The sequence below is a fragment of the Balaenoptera borealis genome, assembly GCF_965194805.1.
Source record: "Balaenoptera borealis genome assembly, chromosome: X".
NCBI classification, from domain to species: Eukaryota; Metazoa; Chordata; class Mammalia; order Artiodactyla; family Balaenopteridae; genus Balaenoptera; species Balaenoptera borealis.
This window is the reverse complement of record NC_138881.1, coordinates 11,723,137-11,750,517: the sequence shown is the minus strand read 5'-3', so window position 1 is coordinate 11,750,517 and position 27,381 is coordinate 11,723,137. Positions and strand designations below refer to the sequence as shown.

At 38.8% G+C, this 27,381-nt stretch overlaps 1 long non-coding RNA gene across 2 annotated transcripts in view; it reads left to right on the top strand.

Annotated features, from left to right (window-relative positions):
* The first annotated feature begins 215 nt into the window (after window positions 1-215).
* LOC309619994 overlaps window positions 216-27,381 on the top strand; it is a 91,673-nt gene continuing 64,507 nt past the window's right edge. The window contains exons 1-2 of one of the 2 annotated variants that reach the window (XR_014239352.1): window positions 216-332; window positions 9,880-10,014. This is a non-coding gene — a long non-coding RNA (uncharacterized lncRNA). Of the gene's footprint in view, window positions 735-9,879; window positions 10,015-27,381 lie in introns of both variants that reach the window. The other variant, XR_014239353.1, reaches the window with a different exon arrangement.

The following is a 27,381-nucleotide window of genomic DNA, read 5'->3' as shown; positions in this document are numbered from 1 at the left end:
AGAGGAGAAAGGAATACACCTAGGAAGCAAACCTTTAGCAATCGAGCGCACTCATATTTATAGAAATGGAATAAAATGTGAGAAGACTGAAACTAAGGGATTATTTTCCTTAAAGTAAACATCAATTATGTTTACCACCACATGAAGAAGGAGCAAGTGAACAGCAACTCAAGGCAGCAATGGAATGAGGCAGCCTCCATTAGAGACGCAGGCAGCCTCCATTAGAGACGCAGGCAGCCATTGCTCAGTGCTTGGAGGAGGAAAAATCATAATGCGATTGACCTCCCCTCGAGCAACCCTGGCCTGGAGATTCCCGAGCAGCTCCTTTCAAGGTGACAAAATACCATTTTCAGCCTTTTCGCTTCAGTAGTAGCTCCCTCCCCAAACCTTGGTAGCAATTTTTTCTTCTCTACATTTCTCCAGCCTCGACTTGCCTTTATTTTTGTCACTGGGAGCAAGCCAAGGGCGAGAAATGATCTCTTCCCACCAAGTTGTCCAGGAAGAAAGCCCACCTTATCGTTAATTACATTATCGAGCAGCCTCGTGCTCCTCAAAGTGTGCTCCTTGGGCCAGCAGCATTGGCGCCGTCTGAGAGCTCATTACAAATGCAGAATCTCGGGCCCCATTCCAGAGCTCCAGAATCGGAATCTGTATTTTAATAAGATGCCCAAGTGGTTTGTGTGCACATTCAATTTGAGAAGTGCTTGTCTAACCCGCAGGACATCCTGTATAAGGTAAGGATTACTCAGTTTAGAAAATGAGAACAGGGAGGTGAAGTGACTTGACAAGGCTCAGTAACTAAAAAGTGCCAGTGTTGAGACTTTTAAGGTAGTTCCCACAGTTCTAAATGCCAAGCACTCCTCCCTTCCACCATGCTTTTCTCCATGGAAACAAATTCAGTAGTTCTAGTCATAACTACCCCACTCTCAACCTTATCCGTTGACTCATTGCTAAAACCCAAACTCTTACTCTCAGATATGCATGATTTAGATTAAACATTGCCCATCCCTTGAAATATTTTAAACACCAATTATCTGTGGGGAAAATAACTTGATAAATTCCTTGAATCTTAGTGTTCAGGAGTTTGATCAGACTGTTGCCTTTACCCATGGATGGGAAGAGCAAAGCAGCTGGCGGTCCACGTTGCACCCTGAGGCAGAGGAAGAAGGAGAAGGATTGGAGGAGGAGGAGGAAGGAAAGATGAAGGGAAAGTGCCTCAGGTTTATAATTCAGCCCTTCCAAGGACCTTGGCTTGAAGGTTTCTGTGGCTGCTGGCTTGAACTTGTTCCATTGCTTCTGTTATGGGCCTCTGAATATTCTGAATTAGGCCTGTGTCCTTTCCCTGTGGTATTTCCAGGGAGATGTATGCAGAAACCCCTGCAGATATTCACCACTGCTACCCAGGGTCACAGAGAAGAAATGTGAAATAGTTGTGCTTACCGGTGCTCAAGGCAGCAGCAGCATAAAAAAAAAATACTCCAAGACTCTATGGTTACCAATAGTAGCTATTATTTTTGAGGTTCTACTATATGCCAGACAATGTACTAGATACTTATTTCCCACAATACTATTGAAAATATGTATTATTTAGTAAATGCAGCTGATGAGGGATGGAACCTGGCTTCTAACCCAGCCCTGTTTGAGACAAGAGTGAGTGTTCTTTCTATCATAATATACCACTGTGGCACGCTTCAGTGAACCTCCTACTCAACCTTCAATGCCTGGCTTAAATCACCCCTTCACTAGGCAGCTCTCTCTCAGTGACTTCGGTGAGATCTTCTCTCTGTAGCCCTGATTTGGCACTTTTCATACGACAGCTTGAACTCTTGCTTCCTTTTTTATTCACATTCATTCTCCCCCAGGTTGCAATTTATGCCTATGCCCCCCCACCAAGTCCAAAACCCTGAGCCCTTAAATGTTCTTTGGGTCACCAGCGCCAGCATCATAGCAGGAGTTCAATGATATATCATCAGTTGGCATAGAAACTGAGTTAGGCACATAGTCCACCGTCTAGAAACGTCCGGAAGTCAAACATTTGCTGTTGGTTGAGCCACTCCACATTGTTTACATGTCACCTCCAATAGCCAGCAGCCCCCCTCCCTATAGCAATGGCTTACCCTTGGGAATTTTGTACCCATTTACGAGTTGCTCTTACACTGGGTTTGTGCTGCTCTTCTTTCCCCTCATTCTCTTCCAAGAGGAGAACATGGCTTGGGTTCTCTTTACACTTGGCTTCTCCTCCCTCTCTGGTCTTCTTTACACTTTGGACTCTAGGTGAATAAAGGAAGGAAATAGAACTTCTAGTGGCTCTCTTCCTCTCTGTGTACTTGCACTTGCTTGTTCTCTCTTTAACATTTGAGAATTTACTATGTCTCAGACATTGTGCCAAGCATTTCACATGTATCATTTAACTCTAAAACACACAAACCTATGAAATATGCACTATCATTCTCCCCATTTTGCCTAGGAAGACCCTCAAGTATAGAAAGGTTAGGTAAGTTGTCCATGATCACAGAGCCAGGAAATGGAAGAGCCAGAATGTGAATGGAGGCTAAGTGCTGCTGTCAGTCACTTATCAACCGATGTCAGTGAGAAACATAAGTGAAGCACGGCAAATGCAGAAGCACAGACCAATATGGTTGTGGGTAGCATGTGGAGTACCAAGGAAACGGGATCTCTAGACTTTTCTTGTAACCAGTCCTTGACTGGGCCCTGTCTTCCTGCCTTCTGTTACAGGCGCTCAGAGAATATAGAAGAATTGTTATTAGTTTGAGCCAAGCTCTGAGAAGTATAAAGTCCCAGTGAGTGTTGATGTTACTATTATTTTTTTTATTAGTTATCCATTTTATATATCTTAGTGTATATATGTCAATCGCAATCTCCCACTTCATCCCACCACCACCCCCGCCACGTTCCCTGCTTGATGTCCATATGTTTGTTCTCTACATCTGTGTCTCTATTTCTGCCCTGAAAACCGGTTCATCTGTACCATTTTTCTAGGTTCCACATATATGCGTTAATATATGATATTTGTTTTTCTCTTTCTGACTTACTTCATTCTGTATGACAGTCTCTAGATCCATCCACGTCTCTACAAATGACTCAATTTCATTCCTTTTTATGGCTGAGTAATATTCCATTGTATATATGTACCACACCTTCTTTATCCATTCGTCTGTCAGTGGGCATTTAGGTTGCATCCATGTTCTAGCTATTGTAAATAGTGCTGCAATGAACATTGGGGTGCATGTGTCTTTTTGAATTATGGTTTTCTCTGGGTATATGCCCAGTAGTGGGATTGCTGGGTCATATGGTACTTCTATTTTTAGTTTTTTAAGGAACCTCCATACTGTTCTCCATAGTGGCTGTATCAATTTACATTCCCACTAATAGTGCAAGAGGGTTCCCTTTTCTCCACACCCTCTCCAGCATTTGTTGTTTGTAGATTTTCTGATGCTGCCCATTCTAACTGGTGTGAGGTGATACCTCATTGTAGTTTTGATTTGCATTTCTCTAATAATTAGTGATGTTGAACAGCTTTTCATGTGCTTCTTGGCCATCTGTATGTCTTCTTTGGAGAAATGTCTATTTAGGTCTTCTGCCCATTTTTGGATTGGGTTGTTTGTTTCATTAATATTGAGCTGCATGAGCTGTTTATATATTTTGGAGATTAATCCTTTGTTTGTTGATTCATTTGCAAATATTTTCTCCCATTCTGAAGGTTGTCTTTTCGTCTTGTTTATGGTTTCCTTTGCTGTGCAAAAGCTTTGAAGTTTCATTAGGTCCCATTTGTTTATTTTTGTTTTTATTTCCATTACTCTAGGAGGTGGATCAAAAAAGATCTTGCTGTGATTTATGTCAAAGAGTGTTCTTCCTATGTTTTTCTCTAAGAGTTTTATAGTGTCCAGTCTTACATTTAGGTCTCTAATCCATGTTGAGTTTATTTTTGTGTATGGTGTTAGGGAGTATTCTAATTTCATTCTTTTACATGTAGATGTTCAGTTTTCCCAGCACCACTTATTGAAGAGACTGTCTTTTCTCCATTGTATATCCTTGCCTCCTTTGTCATAGATTAGTTAACCATAGGTGCGTGGGTTTATCTCTGGGCTTTCTATCCTGTTCCATTGTTCTGTATTTCTGTTTTTGTGCCAGTACCATATTGTCTTGATTACTGTAGCTTTGTAGTATAGTCTGAAGTCAGGGAGTCTGATTCCTCCAGCTCCGTTTTTTTCCCTCAAGACCACTTTGGCTATTCAGCATCTTTTGTGTCTCCATACAAATTTTAAGATTTTTTTGTTCTAGTTCTGTGAAAAATGCCATTGGTAATTTGATAGGGATTGCATTGAATCTGTAGATTGCTTTGGGTAGTATAGTCATTTTCACAATATTGATTCTTCCAATCCAAGAACATGGTATATCTCTCCATCTGTTTATATCATCTTTAATTTCTTTCATCAGTGTCTTATAGTTTTCTGCATACAGGTCTTTTGTCTCTTTAGGTAGGTTTATTCCTAGGTATTTTATTCCTTTTGTTGCAATGGTAAATGAGAGTGTTTCCTAAATTTCTCTTTCAGATTTTTCATCATTAGTGTATAGGAATGCAAGAGATTTCTGTGCATTAATTTTGTATCCTGCAACTTTACCAAATTCATTGATTAGCTCTAGTAGTTTTCTGGTGGCATCTTTAGGATTCTCTATGTATAGTATCATGTCATCTGCAGACAGTGACAGTTTTACTTCTTCTTTTCCAATTTGTATTCCTTTTATTTCTTTTTCTTCTCTGATTGCCAAGGCTGGGACTTCCAAAACTATGTTGAATAATAGCGGTGAGAGTGGACATCCTTGTCTCGTTCCTGATCTTAGAGGAAATGCTTTCAGTTTTTCACCATTGAGAATGATGTTTGCTGTGCGTTTGTCATATATGGCCTTTATTGTGTTGAGGTAGGTTCCCTCTATGCCCACTTTCTGGAGAGTTTTTTATCATAAATGGGTGTTGAATTTTGTCAAAAGTTTTTCTTCATCTATTGAGGTGATCATATGGTTTTTATTCTTCAATTTGTTAATATGGTGTATCACATTGATTGATTTGCATATACGGAAGAATCCTTGCATCCCTGGAATAAAACCCACTTGATCGTGGTGTATGATCCTTTTAATGTGTTGTTGGATTCCGTTTGCTAGTATTTTTTGAGGATTTTTGCATCTACATTCATCAATGATATTGGTCTGTAATTTTCTTTTTCTGTAGTATCTTTGTCTGGTTTTGGTATCAGGGTGATGGTGGCCTCATAGAATGAGTTAGGGAGTGTTCCTTCCTCTGCAATTTTTTGGAAGAGTTTGAGAAGGATGGGTGTTAGCTCTTCTCTAAATGTTTGATAGAATTCACCTGTGAAGCCATCTGGTCCTGGACTTTTGTTTGTTGGAAGATTTTTAATCACAGTTTCAATTTCATTACTTGTGACTGGTCTGCTCATATTTTCTGTTCCTTCCTGGTTCAGTCTTGGAAGATTATACCTTTCTAAGAATTTGTCCATTTCTTCCAGGTTGTCCATTTTATTGGCATAGAATTGCTTGTAGTAGTCTCTTAGGATGCTTTGTATTTCTGCAGTGTCTGTTGTAACTTCTTTTTCATTTCTAATTTTATTGATTTGACTCCTCTCTCTCTTTTTCTTAATGACTCTGACTAATGGTTTATCAATTTTGTTTATCTTCTCAAGAACCAGCTTTTAGTTTTTTTGATTTTTGCTATTGTCTTCTTTGTTTCTATTTCATTTTTTTCTGCTCTGATATTTATGATTTCTTTCCTTCTCCTAACTTTGGGTTTTGTTTGTTCTTTCTCTAGTTCCTTTAGGTGTAAGGTTAGGTTGTTTATTTGAGATGTTTGTTGTTTCTTGAGGTAGGATTGTATTGCTATAAACTTCCCTTGTAGAACTGCTTTTGCTGCATCCTATAGGTTTTGGATCGTCGTGTTTTCATTGTCATCTGTCTCTAGGTATTTTCTGATTTCCTCTTTGATTTCTTCAGTGATCTCTTGTTTATTTAGTAATGTATTGTTTAACCTCCATGTGTTTATGTTTTTTACGTTTTTTTCGCTGTAATTGATTTCTAATCTCATAGCACTGTGGTCAGAAAACATGCTTGATATGATTTCAATTTTCTCAAATTTACTGAGGCTTGATTTGTGACCCAAGATGGGATCTATCCTGGAGAATGTTCCATGTGCACTTGAGAAGAAAGTGTAATCTGCTGTTTTTGGATGGAATGTCCTATAAATATCAATTAAATCTATCTGGTCTATTGTGTCATTTAAAGTTTCTGTTTCCTTATTAATTTTCTGTTTGGATGATCTGTCCATTGGTGTAAGTGAGGTGTTAAAGTCCCCCACTATTATTGTGTTACTGTCGATTTCCTCTTTTATAGCTGTTAGCAGTTGCCTTATGTATTGAGGTGCTCCTATGTTGGGTATATATATATTTATTTTTGTTATATCTTCTTCTTGGATTGATCCCTTGATCATTATGTAGTGTCCTTCCTTGTCTCTTGTAACATTCTTTATTTTAAAGTCTATTTTATCGGATATGAGTATTGCTACTCCAGCTTTCTTTTGATTTCCATTTGCATGGAATATCTTTTTCCATCCCCTCACTTTCAGTCTGTATGTGTCCCTGGGTCTGAAGTGGGTCTCTTGTAGACAGCATATATATGGGTCTTGTTTTTGTATCCATTCAGCAAGCCTGTGTCTTTTGGTTGGAGCATTTAATCCATTCACGTTTAAGGTAATTATGGATATGTATGTTCCTATGACCATTTTCTTAATTGTTTTGTGTTTGTTTTTGTAGGTCCTTTTCTTCTCTTGTGTTTCCCACTTAGAGAAGTTCCTTTAGCATTTGTTGTACAGCTAGTTTGGTTGTGCTGAATTCTCTTAGCTTTTGCTTGCCTGTAAAGCTTTTGATTTCTCCATCGAATCTGAATGAGATCCTTGCTGGGTAGAGTAATCTTGGTTGTACGTTCTTCCCTTTCATCATTTTAAATGTGTCATGCCACTCCCTTCTGGCTTGTAGAGTTTCTGCTGAGAAATCAGCTGTTAACCTTATGGGAGTTCCCTTGTATGTTATTTGTCGTTTTCCCCTTGCTGCTTTCAATGATTTTTCTTTGTCTTTAATTTTGGCCACTTTGATTACTATGTGTCTCGACGTGTTTCTCCTTGGGTTTTTCCTGTATGGGACTCTCTGCACTTCCTCGCCTTGGGTGGCTATTTCCTTACCCATGTTAAGGAAGTTTTCGACTATAATCTCTTCAAATATTTTCTCGGGTCCTTTCTCTCTCTCTTCTCCTTCTGGGACCCCTATAATGCGAATGTTGTTGCATTTAATGTTGTCCTAGATGTCTCTTAGGCTGTCTTCATTTCTTTTCATTCTTTTTTCTTTATTCTGTTCCACAGCAGTGAATTCCACCATTCTCTCTTCCAGGTCACTTATCCGTTCTTGTGCCTCAGTTATTCTGCTATTGATTCCTTCTAGTGTATTTTTCATTTCAGTTATTGTACTGTTCATCTCTGTTTGTTTATTCTTTAATTCTTCTAGGTCTTTGTTAAACATTTCTTGCATCTTCTCGATCTTTGCCTCCATTCTTTTTCCAAGGTCCTGGATCATCTTCACTATCATTATTCTGAATTCTTTTTCTGGAAGGTTGCCTATCTGCACTTCATTTAGTTGTTTTTCTGGGGTTTTATCTTGTTCCTTCATCTGGTACATAGCCCTCTGCCTTTTCATCTTGTCTATCTTTCTGTGAATGTGGTTTTTGTTCCACAGCCTGCAGGATTGTAGTTCTTCTTGCTTCTGCTGTCTGCCCTCTGGTGGATCTACTATTATTTATTTATAAATCATTTATTAGAGAAAGAATGTAGCTGCCACTAATATCTTCCCAAACTCAGTATAAATGATTTTTGAATAATTCAAGTGTTGGATTATTCTTATCCACTTGACCTTCTCCAGTAGCAGAAATCTTTAGGAGTTGATGGTTTGCAGGTCTTTGAAGAAGCCATTATGCAAATGCAAATATCATGTCCGCTAAAGTTATTTGTGGTAAGCATTATGGCAGACACAAAAAAGCATAATGTATTCTCTTAAAGGTTCACCATCTTTTTTGAGAAAATATACCTGATACATGTTTCTCATTAAATAACAATAAAATTTTTAAATGGCTCTTTGAGAGGATGATGACAATCACAAGATAATGCATAGTTATACCAACAGCAATTCAGGGAAGAGATACATAACTTCTGGCTAAAATAAGTGATCTAGGCAAGTTTGGTGGAACAGATGGATTTTAAGCTAAAGTTTAAAAAGTCAATAGAATTAAAGGAAGGAGCAGTGAAAGGAAGGGCATAAACGGTTGAGTAGCACAGCATGTGAGACTAAACAATCCATAATAGAGAATGTCTTTATGCATAAACAAATTAGCATCATTATTGCACTTAGTTTGGACTTTGGACTTGAGTGAATAGAGAGTATCTGTGATCCAGTTTGAACTCTGTGTCTCTCAGCCCAGGGATTTTTGCCAAGTTCTTCTGGTAACAAAGTTCAACACTGCAAAGGAAGCAACAACTGTTGCTTGGTGGGCTCTCTTGGGTCATTGCAGGACTAGATTTCAGGGCACATCAAATGGAGTATCTGCTTTGGAGAAACACTGCCTAGTATCACCCAGTCTTGCTCCACTAGGCCCCCAGAAGGACTTTGTACTTATCGCTTAAAAGTGAGACATCTGATCTAGCAATCCCACTCCTAGGCATATACCTGGACAAAACTATAATTCAAAAAGATACATGCACCCCAATGTTCATAGCAACACTATTCACAATAGCCAAGACATGGAAGCAACCTAGATGTCCATTGACAGATGAATGGATGAAGAAGATGTGGTACATATATACAATGGAATATTACTCACCCGTAAAAAAAGAATGAAATAATGCCATTTGCAGCAACATGGATGCAACTAGAGAATATCATACTAAGCGGGGTAAGCCAAAAAGGGACAAATACCATATGATATCACTTATATGTGGGATCTAAAATATGACACAATTGAACCTATCTACAAAACAGAAATAGACTCACAGACATAGAGAACAGACTTGTGGTTGCCAAGGGGGAGAGAGGGTAGGGGAGGGAAGGAAGGGGAGTTTGGGATTAGCAGAGGCAAATTATTATATATAGGATGGATAAACAACAAGGTCCTACTGTATAGCACAGGGAACTATATTCAATCTCCTGTGACAAACCATAATGGAAAAGAATATGAAAAAATATATATATGTAGGTATAGCTGAGTCACTTTGCTGTACAGAAGAACTTAACACAGCATTGTAAATCAACTATACTTCAGTAAAATTTAAATAAGAAAAAAGAATCAAGACCGTCTAGGGAACCTGTCCAGAAAGGGCACAGAGAAGAGCATAGGGCTTAGTTGGGCCTCAGACAAGGAAATGCGCTAATGGATCTCTGAACCTTTGATTTGGGGTAAACATCTTTTGCCACCCTTAAAAGAGGATTCAGTAAGGCATTGTCTTAGGCATCCGTGCTCTGAATATTTGTATTTGAGGAGGGAATACAAGCAAAACCTCTGTGGTCAAATTCACATGGTGAAGACAAACTCAAAGAGATTTTTTTTCTGCTGAAATAATATCCATCAAGTACAGTGGTGTGGTTCCCAAGGATGCAAGATGGATGTGGACTGGAGCCTCTGCTTTTGCTCTTGTGTTACCAAGAGTTCTTTCTCTCTTTCTCTCCCTCCATCCTCATTCTCTTCCCTCCTCCCTTTTCCCTGAATTTGTCATTAGTATTTTATTGATGATTTTTTCTTTTTTACTCTTTTCAGGTAACCAGGAGACTAGGTCTCACCCTACCCATGGAACTTCCAAGATGAAAAAAACGTGGTGGCCATTAGTAAGGAGACAAATGCAGTCTCAATCAGGAAAAACTTTCACCAAACCTAATCATCATTGGAATAAAGGTAAAGAGCGTCTGGGTTTTGGTCTGTTAAGAAACAGAGGGCCAGGTAGAAATTTCTGGAGTATCAGAAAGACAGCTCCAGAGTGGAGCAGACATTACATTTACAGAAGTCCAAAGGCTGCCCAAGCCTACTAGAGGTGGGTGATAACCAGTCCATCAGCGAGGCGCACCCCATTCAAGAAGCATCGTATTTGGCTGGCAGGGAAGACTGTCTTCTCCAGCGCTAGCCTCCTCCTGTGTCGCTTTCTTGAGCTTCAGACACAACACCAGCGAGCCCAGTCTCCTCTCTTTCCAAAAATGACTCACAGTCTAATTTGTGTGATTCTAATTCCTTACTCTGTAAATGAACAAATGGTCTCCCCAAACAATGCAGATGTGTTAAAAATTTACATATATGCCTTTGGGGTTTTCTTTTTAGAGCAGTAATAGATGAAATCAGTTCACATTCTACTGGCTCTTTTCATTAAAATTCAAAACAGCATTCCTCTCTCATCCATGCCTACGTCTCCTCAGAGACTCTCCCTTTGATATCTAGTTTTTCACTAATGAAATACAATAACTAGTATGGCATTCTGGAGGGCTATTTATAAAGCTCAAGCATACAAATAAGAACTTCCGATCACTAGTTTTGGCTGTGACACATGATAAAGTAAAGGTGTTAGTGGAAGGCTTCAGCTGGTACTATGACCAGTTGCTCCCTTATTTCACGATGAAGTTCTGCAGAACACGTGTTTCTCGAGAAAAATCCTGTCTGGGTAGACTTAACCACTAGCTTTACTCATTCCAACAACCTAAAAGGCAAGTACTGACAAAAATAAACCAGTCTGACCCCAAACGTGCCAGCCTAGGGTGCACTTCCACTAAAAATTAGAATCAAAGCCTCTAGTAGTGAAAAGAAACTAAAACTGGACTCCAAATGAACCTAACCTAGTTCTTTACATAAACCTAGTGGACTAAATCTAGGAGTTTCTGTATGAGTAAGAGAAGATGTGACATCAGTCATGCAAACAACTAAGGGAATTCTATAATAGATACTAAGTGAAAAATGTTATTTTAGTTCCCTGAAAAAAAAAATTTCTCTGTGAAAATCATAATCAGTACAAAAAATTTAATTCCCTTCTATAGAAGCTGCTCTTATAGATCTGATATGGGGAAGCTAGTAAAAAAGACAGTGGGCTTTGTCTTTTTAGCCATTGCTCCTCACTCACATGGGCAGAAGGGACGTGAGATGAAAGTATACTGTTCAAGAAACAGAATTCCTTCCTTGCCCCTCTTTATTCTCCCACGTAGGAATAACCAATAATCTGCATGAGTAACAGACATGTTATTGATGGTTTGGCTTCTGAAAGTAAATGGAGTATGTAACATTGCTTGATTGGTTAAAATGTAGTGTTAGGGGAATTGAAGGATGGACAGAAAATTGACAGATATATTGACAATAAAAACAGTGACTATAATAATAATGTATTTTATTATCATAAGCATCTGGTCCTACTTTAAATGACTCTATGCTCCTGAGCTTTTGCAGTATGTTCCTGGATAATGCATTATTTTGTCCTCTTCTTTGAAGCTGGTTGTCACTTACTATAGTCATTAAAATGCCTACTTCTCGTGTTTTTCAAAGTGTAATATTCATGCCTTTCATACATGAATTTTTTGACGTTGGTAATTCATGAGCGTGCAGGTGAGTATGTGTGTGTCCATGCATGTTTCTTTGTGTGCCCATTTATGTCTTAATATACACATTTTTGCACTTCCTGAAATTCACCTTTATTTCTATTAGTTGAGACTAGAAAGTTATTGAATTCTGGTGAAATGCAACTCTACTGTCATCTTGATGATATTTGTTAGAGAGAATTTTGACTTTGGTGTGTGAGTTTCTGTGACTTAGTAGTAACCAGTGTTTTATATCGCTTTATAATTTTTCAATTTATTTTGAAATATTTCAGTCATACAGAAAGGTATTGAAATAATATTATAGAAGTGTATGTATATCTCACTCAACTTAAGAAATTATATATTACCAAAAGAATTGATACTCCTTGTTGAGGCCTCTTTGATCAAAATTTACACCTTTCTATAGATAATCACAGCCTGGGTTTTGGTGGATTTCTTTGGAGTTTATGTATGTATGTTTGCTTGAATAATATTTAATGTTTTAAACTTTACATAAATTGTATACTGTTTTTATCCTTCTGAAATTTGCTGTCTTCATTCAGCATTAAGCTTAGATTTTCATCTCTATGGATACATGTAGCTCTGGGCCTATGGATTTTTCATTGCTGTTTATTATTCTATGGGATAGATAAACAGTAATTGAAACATTCTCTTAATGATTGGCATTTGGGTTCTTCTTATTTTTGCTATCATGAAGTTGCTACCAATAGTACTGTTGTGTTTGTGCCTATATGTGCATGCTTGAGAGTTTATCCAGCACATAGACCTAAGAGTAGAATGTCTGGGTAACAGGGTATTAATGACATTGATAGATATTGCCAACTTGATTTCTAAATTTTTGTACAGATTTATACTCCTAGCATCAGTGTATCCTGACCATAAGTAATATGGACAGATTTTAATTTTCATTTCCTTCATTACTAGTGAATTTGAGAAAACTTTATACATACACATACATATGCTCGCAGGCTTGTAAGTTCTGCCTAAGTTTGAGGGTAGAACAAAACTGTATAGAAAATGGTACAGATGAACTGGTTTGCAAGGCAGAAATAGAGACACAGATGTAGAGAATAAACGTATGGACACCAAGAGGGGGAAAAGGGGGTGGGATGAATTGGGAGATTGGGATTAACATATATATACACTAATATGTATAAAATAGATAACTATTGAGAACCTGTTGTATAGCACAGGGAACTCTACTTCACTGTGCTGTACAGTAGAAACTAATACAACATTGTAAAACAACTATACCCCAATTAAAAAAACAACTGCATAGGCACAAAGTGGTGGTTGGCTGCTACTGTGGGATAGGCAGAAAACCTGCCCATGTCCTGGAGCCTTCTGTAAAGAAAGGTGAAAGCCATATGCTGTGGGAATGGCGAAGTGAGGCAGGAGGAGAGGAGGTTTTATATATAGCCTTTTAACAGCAATCATGATAGAAAACTTCCCTAGGATAATACCCTTGATGCTATTGGAACTATTAGCCTTATCTTTCAAGTATTGCATGACCTATAATATGCATTCAATAAATATAATATCCCTACCTAACCACTTAGTTCTTCTATGAGGGTAGGGGGAAAGGGAATGGGAGAGAATGCATAAAGATAGTAATTCCTAACTCATTAAATTGAGTGAGATATAATTAAGTAAGGTATAAAGTGCTCAGCCCTAAAGTTGGAAAAGAATATTCGCTCAAGAAAGGTAAGCTACGGGACTTCCCTGGTGGTCCAGTGGTAAAGAATCTGCCTTACAATGGAGAGGACATGGGTTTGATCCCTGGTCAGGGAACTAAGATCCCACATGCCGCGGGGCAACTAAGCCCACGGGCCACAACTACTCACCAAGAAGCCAAGAAGCCAAGAAGAGGATATATTAATACTCTTTTATAAACTCAAAGAAATAATAACTAACAATTAAGCATCTAAGTTTTTACTGTGTATGGCCTCAAAATTTATGTTCAAAAGTGACGTGATATGATACACATAACAACTTAGGAACAATCTGTAACATCAAAAGTATGATTATCCATCAGGGTTTAAATCTCAGTATATCCTAACAATCTCAGAATATCTTTTCCAATAAATAAAATATAGTTAAATGGCAGCTAGGTCATATAGGTAGTTCTAAAAGACTTATAAACCATGATTTAGCCAGACCCCAATATCAATAGTATGTGCCTGAACACTAGATTACTTCAGATGTGAGGAGGAAGAAGAAAATGCCCTTTTACTTTAATACTTTCCCGTCTCTCTTTATGAGTCTTATATTGCCTTTTTTGCCCCTCTCTTAAGGATATCTGTATTTTCATGCTGTCCCAAATCCTCCATCCCTTCCCGGTTAAAGCTCTGAATCTCTAAGTCATTCAGTGAAATTGAGATAATATTAAAGCAGGCTGATTGAACTAATTCACACTAACATGAAAATGGTTTCTTAATCCTTCCAAAGGAATTTGAATTCTTAAAAGATAGCTTTGATAAGCTAATTGAATTCTCAGTATCAGTATTTCAGGCACATTAAGTAAGTAGAAAATTCAATTAATATTTGGTGAGATATTTGGAACGATGGGAGATGACTTAGATATCATCACTGCCTTAGGAATTGCTTTTCATAATCTATTCTCTCCCAATAATAGAGACATTCAAATTTCTCCAATAATATCTACTTTCCATAATAGTAATAGATATATCTAGAGAAGGCTTTTTAAATGGTCATGGTCATATTTTTATATCAAAGACTGGTATACAAGGGCTTGTTTCAGAAGATAAAAATAATCACTTTTGAAACGTTTGTGTTTTATTTTTATCTTTTGAAATTAGTCTTTTGGGCTTTGTTTTTTGTCTTCCTGATGGAGTTGATGGGAAAGGATAATTCATAGACTCTGAAAAGAAAACACTTCATCCTTTATGCTCCCTCTCATTCTGACTCCAACAATAAATAAAGAAAAAAATGGGAAGGGGAGGATGAAAGAAAAGAAGCGAAGACAACCCACATATCGGAAGTAATTATTCATCCTAGATCTTGACATAGAAGGTAAGCTTTAAAAAGAGGCTTGCCTCTGTGTCTTGCAGTAAAAATGAATATTAACATGAAAGGATGTTATCTGCAAAAGCAGTGAAAGATTAAAGTTAAAAGGAAATAAAATCAAGTTTCATGTGATCATAAAAATGTATTGGACACAATTACAAATCTGGTCTTCCAGTCAATGAATACCTGATTCTTGAAATAAATGGTTTTAGAGATAGCAATGTAAGGAGTATCTTGACACGATGGTTATGATATCTCAATTGTATTAGTGATTCATAGCCCAGTGAGTCCATGCTTACGTTGTACTTGATGACGAGACAACCTGCTCTTTGACAAAATGGTGCCATGTGTCCTAAGCCTTTTCTAAGTCCTGCTGGAGGTCACTGATCCAGAAGAAATAGAAAATGATTCTTGCTCATCTTTTAAAGATTCCTTTGTTTCATCCAAGCATTCTCATTGATTGAATCTCATTACTATGCCTGCACTGAAGTCTCATAAGCCATGCCTGTCTTTCTCTCTTCTGGTCTGTTCGTCTCAGACCCTTCTTTGAACGAGGCTAAATTGAAACAGAAATTTGGGTTTCTACTTCACTTTCGTCTTCACTTCTCAAGGATCAGAATTTTCCCAACACAGCATTTATTTTTTAAAAGAGAAACGTCCTTCAGGAGTTGTTCTGTTCTTAAAACTGATGGCAACTATCTGATGTTAAGCAAAGCTTCAGTCAGGGAATTCCATTCACGAATGGGGTGCTTAATTTGTTCATTCATCTGTTCACAAAGATTTATTAGGCCCCTACTACACGCCAAGTACTAGATTAATTGCCAGACAGAAAGCAGTGAGCAAGAGAGACCGTCTCACATCTTAGGAAGCTTAGCACTGAGGCAGAAAGACAGAGCTGAACGATAATTACAAGATTGAGGATGTTATTTTCTTTCTTTTTGTTTTCTTGAACTGAAGTGTAGTTGACTTAACAATGCTGTGTCAGTTTCAGGTGTACAGCAAAGTGAATCAGTTATACATATACGTATATCCACTCTTTTTTTTTTAAGATTCTTTTCCCATGTAGGCCATTACAGAGTACTGAGTATTCCCTGTGCTATACAACAGGTTATTGTTAGTTATCTATCACCTTCCCCTCTTCTAACCACCTCTTTTCCCGAAAGGATGGCGATGCCAATTCCGTCCCTAGGTTGCCCTTCCCCCACAGACCTCACTTTCTAGCCTTGAACACTATCCTGTTTTTTCAGCTTAGACTAGCATTGCCTCTAGCACAGTTATATGAGTCTGTGAACATTTTTTTCTGCAGTAAACGTGCAGGTTATTACCAGATATTGAATACAGTTCCCTGTGCTGTACAGTAGGACCTTGTTTATCTATTTTATATATAGTAGTGTGTATCTGTTAAACCCAAACTCCTAATTTACCTCTCCCCTCCTTTTCCCCTTTGGTAACTATAAGGATGTTATAAGGTGAGAAGTGCATGTACCATCAGGGCATACATAGTAAAGGCCTTTTGGAAGAAGGCATTTAAGCAGAAACCAGAAGGATCAGTAAGAATGGCAAATGCTAAAAGTGGGGAGGGCTTATGCAGAAAGTACAACATATGTGAATACTCTGAGGTGAAAGAGAATATGACCCATTTACAGAAAAACAGTTCTTTATTGCCAACACATGGAGAATGAGGTCAGGAGTGCAAGGGTGAGATTTTAGAGATAGGTGTGATTCGTATCACAGGGGACCTTGTAGTCATGCCAAAGAGTTGGTCTTTTTCCTTAGGGCCATGACAGATTTTTAAGTTGGGGAGTAACATTTGCATTTTGAAACTATCTCTCTGCCTGTAATTGTAAAACTAGATCTGAGAATTGTGAGATTGGATGCAAGGAATCCAGTTATGAAGTTATTACAAACCTCTGGTTCCAGAAACATGGTAGCCTAAGATATCAGAAAAAATATTCTTGCTGTAAATAGCTAGACGTTCTGAAAAGAAAAAATAGTTTAAGTAAGTGTGTGTGGTCATAAGAAATATAGATGACAGAAATGAAGGAGCTAAAATCCCAGAGAAGCCAGCAAGTGAGCCAGCACTGGCTGTCTGGGAGAGTTGACACTACCCGGTCATTTGCAAGCTTAGGTTTTAATACCCAGGAAGGGACAGAGGTGTTGTCTTGAGCCTGAATGAGATGAGAAGTTGGAACTAAGATCTCAAAGGGCTGCACCCTCAATAAAAGCGTGAAATAGATAAAAATCCACCCATCAGCAGAGGGACATAGGATGAAACTTTGAGCTCCTGTCTTTCTTAAGATGGCCTTGAGAAAGGGTGCTCTCATCTGAGAGTTTTAGCTCCTGGGCCTTCACCTCACACAGATTTGGGGTTCATATTTATACTACCAACTTGGACCAAGGACACCCAGGAAACCAAACACAAAATTCTTCTGGAGAAATGTTCCCATAACCCATACCACAAACAATATTCATGGAAAAACAAAACAATACAAATGTCTGCTAAGAATGGTTTCAAGAACAAAATTTGATATTTTTAGAAGGAAATAGTTTATAATGGATGAGACTCGTTGGAGATAACAATCCACATATTCAAACTGGAAAGAATTCAGGAAAATGAAATGACATTCTGGAAGGGAATATGAAATTAGTAGGTATAAACAGCAAAAAAGAAGGAACAGACTCTAAGAAACAGATGCTAATAAAAATGATAGAGAAAATAAGGGGCTAAAAGAACTTCTAGAAATGAAAGACATAGTCACTTAAATTAAGTCAGTGGACAGGTTAAAAATTCTATTAGAAATAGCTAAAGAGAAAATTAATTAACCACAATTTGGATCTGAGAAAGTTACCCAGAATGCAGCATAGAAAGCTACAGAAATGATTATCACCAAAGAAAAGTTGAGAAAAATAGAAGATACAATAGGTAAGATCAACATGCTCAATAGGAATTCCTGAAGTAATACACAGAGAATGAGGGACAGACAATATTCAGAGAGAAAATTGTATTGCTCTTTAATTGATTAAAAACAAAAGCAAGCATATGATAGCAATTCAAGGGAAGAGTTTCTGAAGGAGTTGATGTATGTGTGGTGTAGTAAATTGCAAATAGGTGTTAGCCAAGTAAGACTTTTTTTTTTGCCTTTTAAAAAATTGTGACATAATTTACATACTATAAAATTCACCCATTAGTTCTCCAAAGAAGATATACAGATAGCCAACAGACACATGAAAGAATGCTCAACATCACTAATCATTAGAGAAATGCAAATCAAAACTACAATGAGGTATCACCTCACACCAGTCAGAAGGGCCATCATCAAAAAATCTACAGAAGGGCCATCATCAAAAAATAAATGCTGGAGAGGGTGTGGAGAAAAAGGAACCCTCTTGCACTGTTGGTGGGAATGTAAATTGATACAGCCACTATGGAGAACAGTATGGAGGTTCCTTAAAAAACTAAAAATAGAACTACCATATGACCCAGCAATCCCACTACTGGGCACATACCCTGAGAAAACCATAATTCAAAAAGAGCCATGTACCACAATGTTCATTGCAGCTCTATTTACAATAGCCAGGACATGGAAGCAACCTAAATGTCCATCGACAGATGAATGGATACAGAAGATGTGGCACATATATACAATGGAATATTACTCAGCCATAAAAAGAAATGAAATTGAGTTATTTGTAGTGAGGTGGATGGACCTAGAGTCTGTCATACAGAGTGAAGTAAGTCAGAAAGAGAAAAACAAATACCGTATGCTAACACATATATATGGAATCATAAAAAAAAAATGGTTCTGAAGAACCTAGGGGCAGGACAGGAATAAAGACCCAGATGTAGAGAATGGACTCAAGGCCACGGGGAAGGGGAAGGGTAAGCTGGGACGAAGTGAGAGAGTGGCACGGACTAATATATACTACCAGATGTAAAATAGATAGCTAGTGGGAAGCAGCCTCATAGCACAGGGAGATCAGCTCAGTGCTTTACGACCACCTAGAGGGGTGGGATAGGGAGGGTGGGAGGGAGACGCAAGAGGGAGGGAATATGGGGATATATGTATGCATATAGCTGATTCACTTTGTTAAAAAGCAGTAACTAACACATCATTGTAAAGCAATTATACACCAATAAAGATGTTAAAAAAATTTCACCCAGTGAAATTGTACAACTTAATGGGTTTTAGCATATTCACAAGGTTATACAATTCTCACCATTATCTAATTCCAGAACTCCAAAAAGAAACTCCGAACCCGTTAGCCATCACTCTCCATTCCCTGTCTCCCTCCAACCCTGGGCAACCACTAATCTAGTTTCTGTCTCTATGGATTGCTAATTCTGAACATTTAATACAAATGAATCATATAATGTATGGCCTTTTGTATCAGACTTCTTTCACTTAGCACAATGCTTCAAGATTCATCCATGTTGTAGCACATATCAGTACTTCATTCCTTTTTATTCCATTGTATGGAAATGCCACATTTCGTTTATCCATTCCTCAGTTGATAGACATTTGGATTGTTTCCACTTTTTGATGATTATGAATAATGTTGCTGTAAACATTTGTGTACGAGGTTTTGTGTGAATACATGTTTTTTATTTTCTTGAATATCTTCTTAGGAGTAGAGTTGTTGGGTCTATATCGTAACTCTACATTTAGCATTTTAAGAAAACTGCCAAACTGTTTGCCCTGCAGCTGCAGCATTTTACATTCCCATAGCCGGTAAGACAGTATGTAGGTATGCGTACATGCATAAGGGAAGGAGAAATGGAGGGAGAGAAATACTTATATCAGGGACGTGACAGTGACCAAAAGGAAAAGCAATGGCATTAGAGTCAGAATAGCACGAATCAAACCCCGAAGATGAGCAATTGTATTTTACGTTGAAGAAAATAGAAATTGTTTGGTATTGCTGCAGCGCAAAATTGCAAGGCAGAGGGTTAGAGGATTTAGAGATTTAAGACAAGCAAGATTGTTACCACCTCTTATGTCACCTTGGGCAATTCAGGTAACATCTCTAAGCTCTGGTTTATTCATCTGAAAAGTGGGATTAACACTTCTTATCCTGTCTACCTCCCAGGATTATGGGAATCAAATGGCAAAGAGGCTACAAAAGTGCTCGTAAGATTGAGGGTGTAGTAATAGCAGAAAGCTAGCTCCAGCATAAGCGTAACAAGGTTGATGTCCAGGCACAGCCTCAGTGTAGCTCATATAGTTTTGATCTCCAACAAAGCCATAGATTCCCCCTGTTTTTCACTTCTCAAGTGAAAAACATTGATGCATACCAACCATCCTTCAGAAAACAATTCATGTGACATGTCCTTCTGATAGTGAGTAAACATCTGAAATAATTATTTATTGATTTACTATCAACTTAACAGTCTGTTGAGGTGTTCTTTTGGGAAGAACTAATATGTACTTTTTCACAGTGATTCTTCTACCTAATTTGTTCCATGATACTTCATTTAGTGTTAAATACTCTAATAAAAGAAAATCTCAGAGGTTTAAACAGTTTATTTGTTTACATAATAGTCCAAGATGGTCAACAGGGGCAAGGGAAGATGGGGAGCACATGGGAAGGCTCTGTTTCCATTCAGTCATTCTGGGAGCTTCCAATGTCATAAGAAAAATGAGGAATAACAATAAATAATGTCGAATATATATATGAGCTGCCACATGATGTTGGGGTCTGGGAGGTTGCAATGGAAGAAGCAGGTCCAAGGTTTGGAGTGGTCTGTGATGAGTTCCTATATAAAGATGGATGCCTTAACATAGTGGAGAGGTATTCCACGAAGGAGACACGAGAGGAGTAAAATTTTGGAGGTGGAAGAAGCCAAAGTGATTTCAAATGAGACAAGCATTTCTTCCTTTTTAGAAGTGTGCCATGGTTGTGTAAGATGTTAACATTAGGGGAAGCTGGGTGAAGGGTATACAGGAACCCTCTGTACTAGCTTACAACTCTTATGTAAATCTAAAATATAAACAAGTTTTAAATAATTGTGTGTGTGCGTGAGAGAGAGATAGAGAAAGAGAGAGAGAGAGTAAGAGAGAGAGAGAGAGAGGGTTTGGGTGTGTCTGTGAGGAATGTAATAATGAAGGACACAACTAGGACGGAGGAAATAGGAGAATCACTGTAGTTGTCCAGCTACACAACTGAGGCAACTGATGCAGAAAGAACAGGTATTTGTCCAAAGGCACATAGCCACTTAGAAGCAAAGCTGTGACTAGCCCACTCTAGTGTTCCTTATATAGAATAAAACAAGCTTGAAAATGAGCTTGAAAAATGGGAGAGATCCTGAGTAGAGAGTATTTGTGACCAAATACATTGTCGGTAAATTTGTGCTCGTTATGGCTTCAGACTGTACAAGTTAAGTCATGGGAAGCAAACTTCTAAAAATGATTGATGTCAAATTTAACAAATTAAGAGTTAAAATATGCTCTTCCCCATAAATAACCTACAGGATGATTTACTTCACCATATGTGACTAATGTTCTGGTTTTAATCAGCAGCATATTGCATAGCGAATGCTTACCTGTGACCTGTTACACTAAAATTAATTGGTAAACATGGCTGTATTTTTAGAATGTAATTGCAACATTTATTAATGAAGGCATGAAACAGCGTCTCATGGTTTCATGTCTGCCAATGGGGATTTCATAAGGGCATTAAATAATATTATTACAGGGTCCAGGGTGGAGCCCTGACATTCCATTTTAAATTATGTTATTTTCATAGTTTCTTGAATGAAGATGGGGATGATAGATGTTGGAAAACGTTACTGTAAATATGCAGCAAGGAAAAATATGTGTGTGTGTGTATATATATATACACACATATACATGTATGTGTATTTATAAATTACACATATATTATTTAATCTGTAGATTTAATCCTCCTTTGCTTGAATAGTCACTAAAAATATTAACAACAATAATAATTTATTATATTATTATATACAGTTGTATAATAACCATCACATATAGAACTTTCTACATGCCAGGTATAGTTTTAAGCCATTCAGATACATCAACTCATAAAGTACAAGGAATGCCTGATTTACAAGTAATTAGCCAACAGACGACATCCTCCATTCCCTGTGTACAGGTGACCCTACACAAAACCACTAGATTACCACTTGCCATGGAAAGAAAGCCACTGGAGAAGAAATGGTACATTTTCTCCAGATTCAGACTTAGGAGAATAAAAAATTCGGTAGGGGAGTTTAGGAGGCCTGGTTAGGAAGAGACTCATAGGCTCTTGTGCCCCTACGACGTCCCTTCCCATCAGTCACCCAACCCCTGCAGTCACACACACCACATCCTCATGTAAATCTCCTTGCCCTCCAAAGCTGCCTAAATGTTTCACTTCAGCTGTGTATACTGGAAATTTTGCCAATAAGAAATTTACTTGTAATAACAAGGATTTTCTTAAAAAATGATACTTCCCCAGTCTGAGATATTAGAGTATTAATCAAATAAAAATTCCTGTAGATTCATTCAAGGGGAAGTTTGCTTCTTCCTACTTGTTGGAAGAATGTTTGTTAGAGGGGCTAAGCCCCATGGAGCCAAGCAAGGCAGTGAAAGGAGATAACGAGTGAGTGAGCTTGATGGGGAGTAAGATGTGCTCTTTAGAATAGACTGGTTAAGACAAAGACTACACCAAGATGAGACTCGGAGTTGGTAGAGAGCAAGCCTGATGAATACTGAGGGAAGACATTTCCAGACAGAGGGAACAAGACAGGAGATCCTGGGGTCTGTAAGGTATTGGAAAGACTTCCATTGGTACTCACATGAGATGGCAAAACCTTGGAGAATTTTCAGCAGTGCAGTGATGTGAACTTGCTTACATCTTGCAGGATCTCTGTGGCAGTTCTACTGGGAAATGACCTACAGAGGCAAGGGTAGGAAGAAGGGAGGTAAGTTAGACTACTGCAAACAATGACAAGAATCTGATAGGAGAGGCTGGTGGTTCTACCAGAGTAGCAGTGCATAGGTCAAAGTGGTTATATTTGTTGAAGGATTGGATGTGAGGTGTGAGAGAAAGAAGAATCACCAATAACACCAAGATGGTTGGCCTGAAACACTGGAACCATTAAGTTACTGTTACCTGAGATGTGGTAGGAGAAGGTATTGGGGAAAAGATCAGGAGTCCAGTCACGTACGTGTAGAGTTTGAGGTGTCAGTTAGACATTCAAGTGGAAATTGTGAGAAAAGAGTTGAAAATGGGAGCAACAGTAACTATAAAATTATGTGCCATCTTAAAGACTTGCAAGATGACCAGGGTATCCTGAGGAAAGGTGTTTTTTTTCTTTTATATTATCAAATTGGTGGAACACGAGCATTTGGGGACAAGGTATGACAGTCTTGAATAGACTACTGAAGATGGGTGGAAAGTTTCACTAGGACAAAGGCAAGAAAGTAAAGATAGACGAGCATCAAGGACAAACTTCAACCATTTTAAATACTGCTCTGAAAGAAAAAAACCAATTTAATCCCTGCCTTGCACATCCCCTCTGCATGCCATGGACTCCTGCCCTACCCAGCTTTCCAGAATTCACACTAATACCATTAGTTCAGCTTCTGGGGCTCCTTCATCTCCCAAGAAACCAATAGTTATTTATAACATCGTTTCTATGGATAACTCCAAATGATGCCCACCTCACTTGAAAATACAGCACTGCCTGGATTTTAAGAGCAAAATCATGCCTAATTAGGTAATTCAGTTCACATCTCAAATTGTCTGGGCTCCTTCACTATCACTTGCAGTTTTCTCCTCATATAGCTGCCAGTCATCCTTAGAGGGCGCATGTTTGCTGCAAACAGAAAGTTGATGGGGCTTCCCCATGGGGCTTTAGAGGTTAGACCGTCATTCACAGCAACTCCTGACCTTCTGGAACAGAATGCTCTGCCATTGCTAGATTTTGTGACAACTTAGAGTCCTATGTACCCCCATACTGTCTCCAGAATTCTTTTTTTCCATTAATAAATTAATTAGCATTTTGTTTTGGGAGAATGTTGTGACACCTCTTGAGATAATTGGAGACGTCCTGGGGAGTTGCAGAGCCAGAGTCAGGCATCACTTCTCTGAGATATTTTCATCTGAAAACTGGGGGAATTGACACAAGAAAAATAAATGACATGTGGTGTTTTAGGCGACTGGGGAAAAAAAGGGTCTCTAATTGAGAAGCTGAGTAAAACGACAGATAACTAACGATACAGAATGATCAACCCAGTTCTGATGATCAGCTGAACAAGTTGAGATGGAGATTCTAGTCTCAGAGTTGTATATGGGCTGAACACATAGACACAGGATCCAGGAAGTACTATGCAGTTACCTTGCCCTGAATATTTAAGTGCTAGGGAGGCACAGTAAGAAGGACCCCAATTTTCCAGTAGAGATGATGGAAGGATTGTTATTATAAACCTAGTGCTGCTTCACTTCTTCTCCAATGTAAATATGGATCTCCATTATTCATGGCAGTTTATTAGGGCTTAGATTTCACTCCCCACACCTCCACTCCAGCACCAGCCAGATCCCCATACAGAATGAATAACTGCTAAACTGGAACATGACTTGCAAGGCTGTAGACTTTTATTTTGATGGCTTCTGGCAAATGTCAAAAATGTTAACAATTTAGATTGTTTTGAGGGTTTTCTTTTGCTCTGACCTCCACCTTGTACTTGGCCCACCAGATTTTCAGTCTAGGCCAAAACTCAAATAACATGTCAGGCAATGAAGCGAAGTTTGATACTAAGGGAGAAAGGAAAGGGTGCTGTGATCAAACTCATGGAGAGGCCCCAAAGTCATTCATTAGATATTCAATCCACGAGAAAACATAATCAGACGCTCAGCTCACTGCTGATGCTAGCCAAACTCCTACTTTCTGCCTGTCCCCCTCTGCTACAGGGCTGCTTATTCATGCCTTTAGCCTGGAAACAGATGGGGAGAAAGAAGAGACTGAGTTGTGTTGTATAGTCATGAAAGGATATCTAAGAGGAGATGAGAACCCATAAAATAAAAATTTCACAGTTGAAAAAGAATGCTTAGTGTCCTCCCATCCAACTCCCTCATTTTACAGATGAGAAAGTAAAGTCAAGAGAAACAGAACGACTTGTCTAAGATATGAAAGCTGGGGCGAAGTGAGAGTAGCATCGACATATATACACTACTGAATGTAAAATAAATAGCTTGTGCGAAGCAGCCACATAGCACAGGGAGATCAGCTCGGTGCTTTGCGATGACCTAGAGACGTGGGATAGGGAGGGTGGGAGGGAGGCTCAAGAGGGAGGAGATATAGGGATATATATATATGCATACGGCTGATTCACTTTGTTGTACAACAGAAACTAACACAGTATTGTGAAGCAATTATACTCCAATGAAGATCTATTTAAAAAAAAAACAGGGGGGCGGAGTGGGCAGCAGCCAGCGCGCGGGGCTCCCCCGAGCAGCTGTGTGGCTGACAGGGTCTTGGTGCTCTGGCCGGGTGTCAGGCCTGTGCCTCTGAGGTGGGAGAGCCGAGTTCAGGACATTGGCCCACCAGAGACCTCCCAGCCCCATGTAATATCAAATGGCAAAAGCTCTCGCAGAGCTCTCCATCTCAATGCTAAGACCCAGCTCCACTCAACGACCAGGAAGCTACACTGCTGGACACCCTATGCCAAACAACTAGCAAGACAGGAACACAACCCCACCCATTAGCAGAGAGGCTGCCTAAAATCATAATAAGGTCATAGGCACCCCAAAACACACCACCAGACGTGGTCCTGCCAATCAGAAAGACAAGATCCAGCCTCATCCACCAGAACACAGGCACCAGTCCCCTCCACCAGGAAGCCTACACAACCCACTGAACCAACCTTAGCCACCAGGGGCAGACACCAAAAACAACGGGAACTATGAACCTGCAGCTTGTGAAAAGGAGACCCCAAACACAGTAAGTTAAGCAAAATGAGAAGACAGAGAAACACATAGCAGATGAAGGAGCAAGGTAAAAACCCACCAGACTGAACAAATGAAGAGGAAATAGGCAGTCTACCTGAAAAAGAACTCAGAGTAATGATAGTAAAGATGATCCAAAATCTTGGAAATAGAATGGAGAAAATACAAGAAACGTTTAATAAGGACTTAGAAGAACTAAAGAGCAAACAAATAGTGATGAACAACACAATAAATGAAAATAAAAATTCCCTAGAAGGAATCAAGAGCAGAATAACTGAGGCAGAAGAACGGATAAGTGACCTGGAAGATAAAATAGTGGAAATAACTACCACAGAGCAGAATAAAGAAAAAAGAATGAAAAGAGGGGCTTCCCTGGTTGCGCAGTGGTTGAGAATCTGCCTGCCAATGCAGGGGACACGGGTTCGAGCCCTGGTCTGGGAAGATCCCACATGCCGCGGAGCAACTGGGCCCGTGAGCCACAACTACTGAGCCTGCGCATCTGGAGCCTGTGCTCCACAACAAGAGAGGCCGCGACAGTGAGAGGCCCGCGCACCGCGATGAAGAGTGGCCCCCACTCGCCGCAACTAGAGAAAGCCCTCGCACAGAAACGAAGACCCAACACAGCAAAAATAAATAAATTTATAAAAAAAAAAAAAAGGAATGAAAAGAATGGAGGACAGTCTCAGAGACCTCTGGGACAACATTAAACACACCAACATTCGAATTATAGGGGTCCCAGAAGAAGAAGAGAAAGAGAAAGGGGCTGAGAAAATATTTGAAGGGATTATAGTTGAAAGCTTCCTTAATATGGGAAAGGAAATAGTCAATCAAGTCCAGGAAGTGCAGAGAGTCCCATACAGGATAAATCCAAGGAGAAACACGCCAAGACACATATTAATCAAACTATCAAAAATTAAATACAAAGAAAAAATATTAAAAGCAGCAAGGGAAAAACAACAAATAACATACAAGGGAATCCCCATAAGGTTAAGAGCTGATCTTTCAGCAGAAACTCTGGAAGCCAGAAGGGAGTGGCAGGACATATTTAAAGTGATGAAAGGGAAAAACCTACAACCAAGATTACTCTACCCAACAAGGATCTCATTCAGATTCGACGGAGAAATTAAAACATTTGCAGACAAGCAAAAGCTAAGAGAATTCAGCACCACCAAACCAGCTTTACAACAAATGCTAAAGGAACTTCTCTAGGCAGGAAACACAAAAGAAGGAAAAGACCTACAATAACAAACCCAAAACAATTAAGAAAATGGTAATAGGAACATACATATCGATAATTACCTTAAATGTGAATGGATTAAATGCTCCCAGCAAAAGACATAGATTGGCTGAATGGATACAAAAACAAAACCCATATATATGCTGTCTACAAGAGACCCACTTCAGACCTAGGGACACATACAGATTGAAAGTGAGGGGATGGAAAAAGATATTCCATGCAAATGGAAATCAAAAGAAAGCTGGAGTAGCAATTCTCATATCAGACAAAATAGACTTCAAAATAAAGACTATAACAAGAGACAAAGAAGGACACTACATAATGATCAAGGGATCAATCCAAGAAGAAGATATAACAATTGTAAATATTTATGCACCCAACATAGGAGCACCTCAATACACAAGGCAAATGCTAACAGCCATAAAGGGGGAAATCGACAGTAACACAATCGTAGTAGGGGACTTTAACAGCCCACTT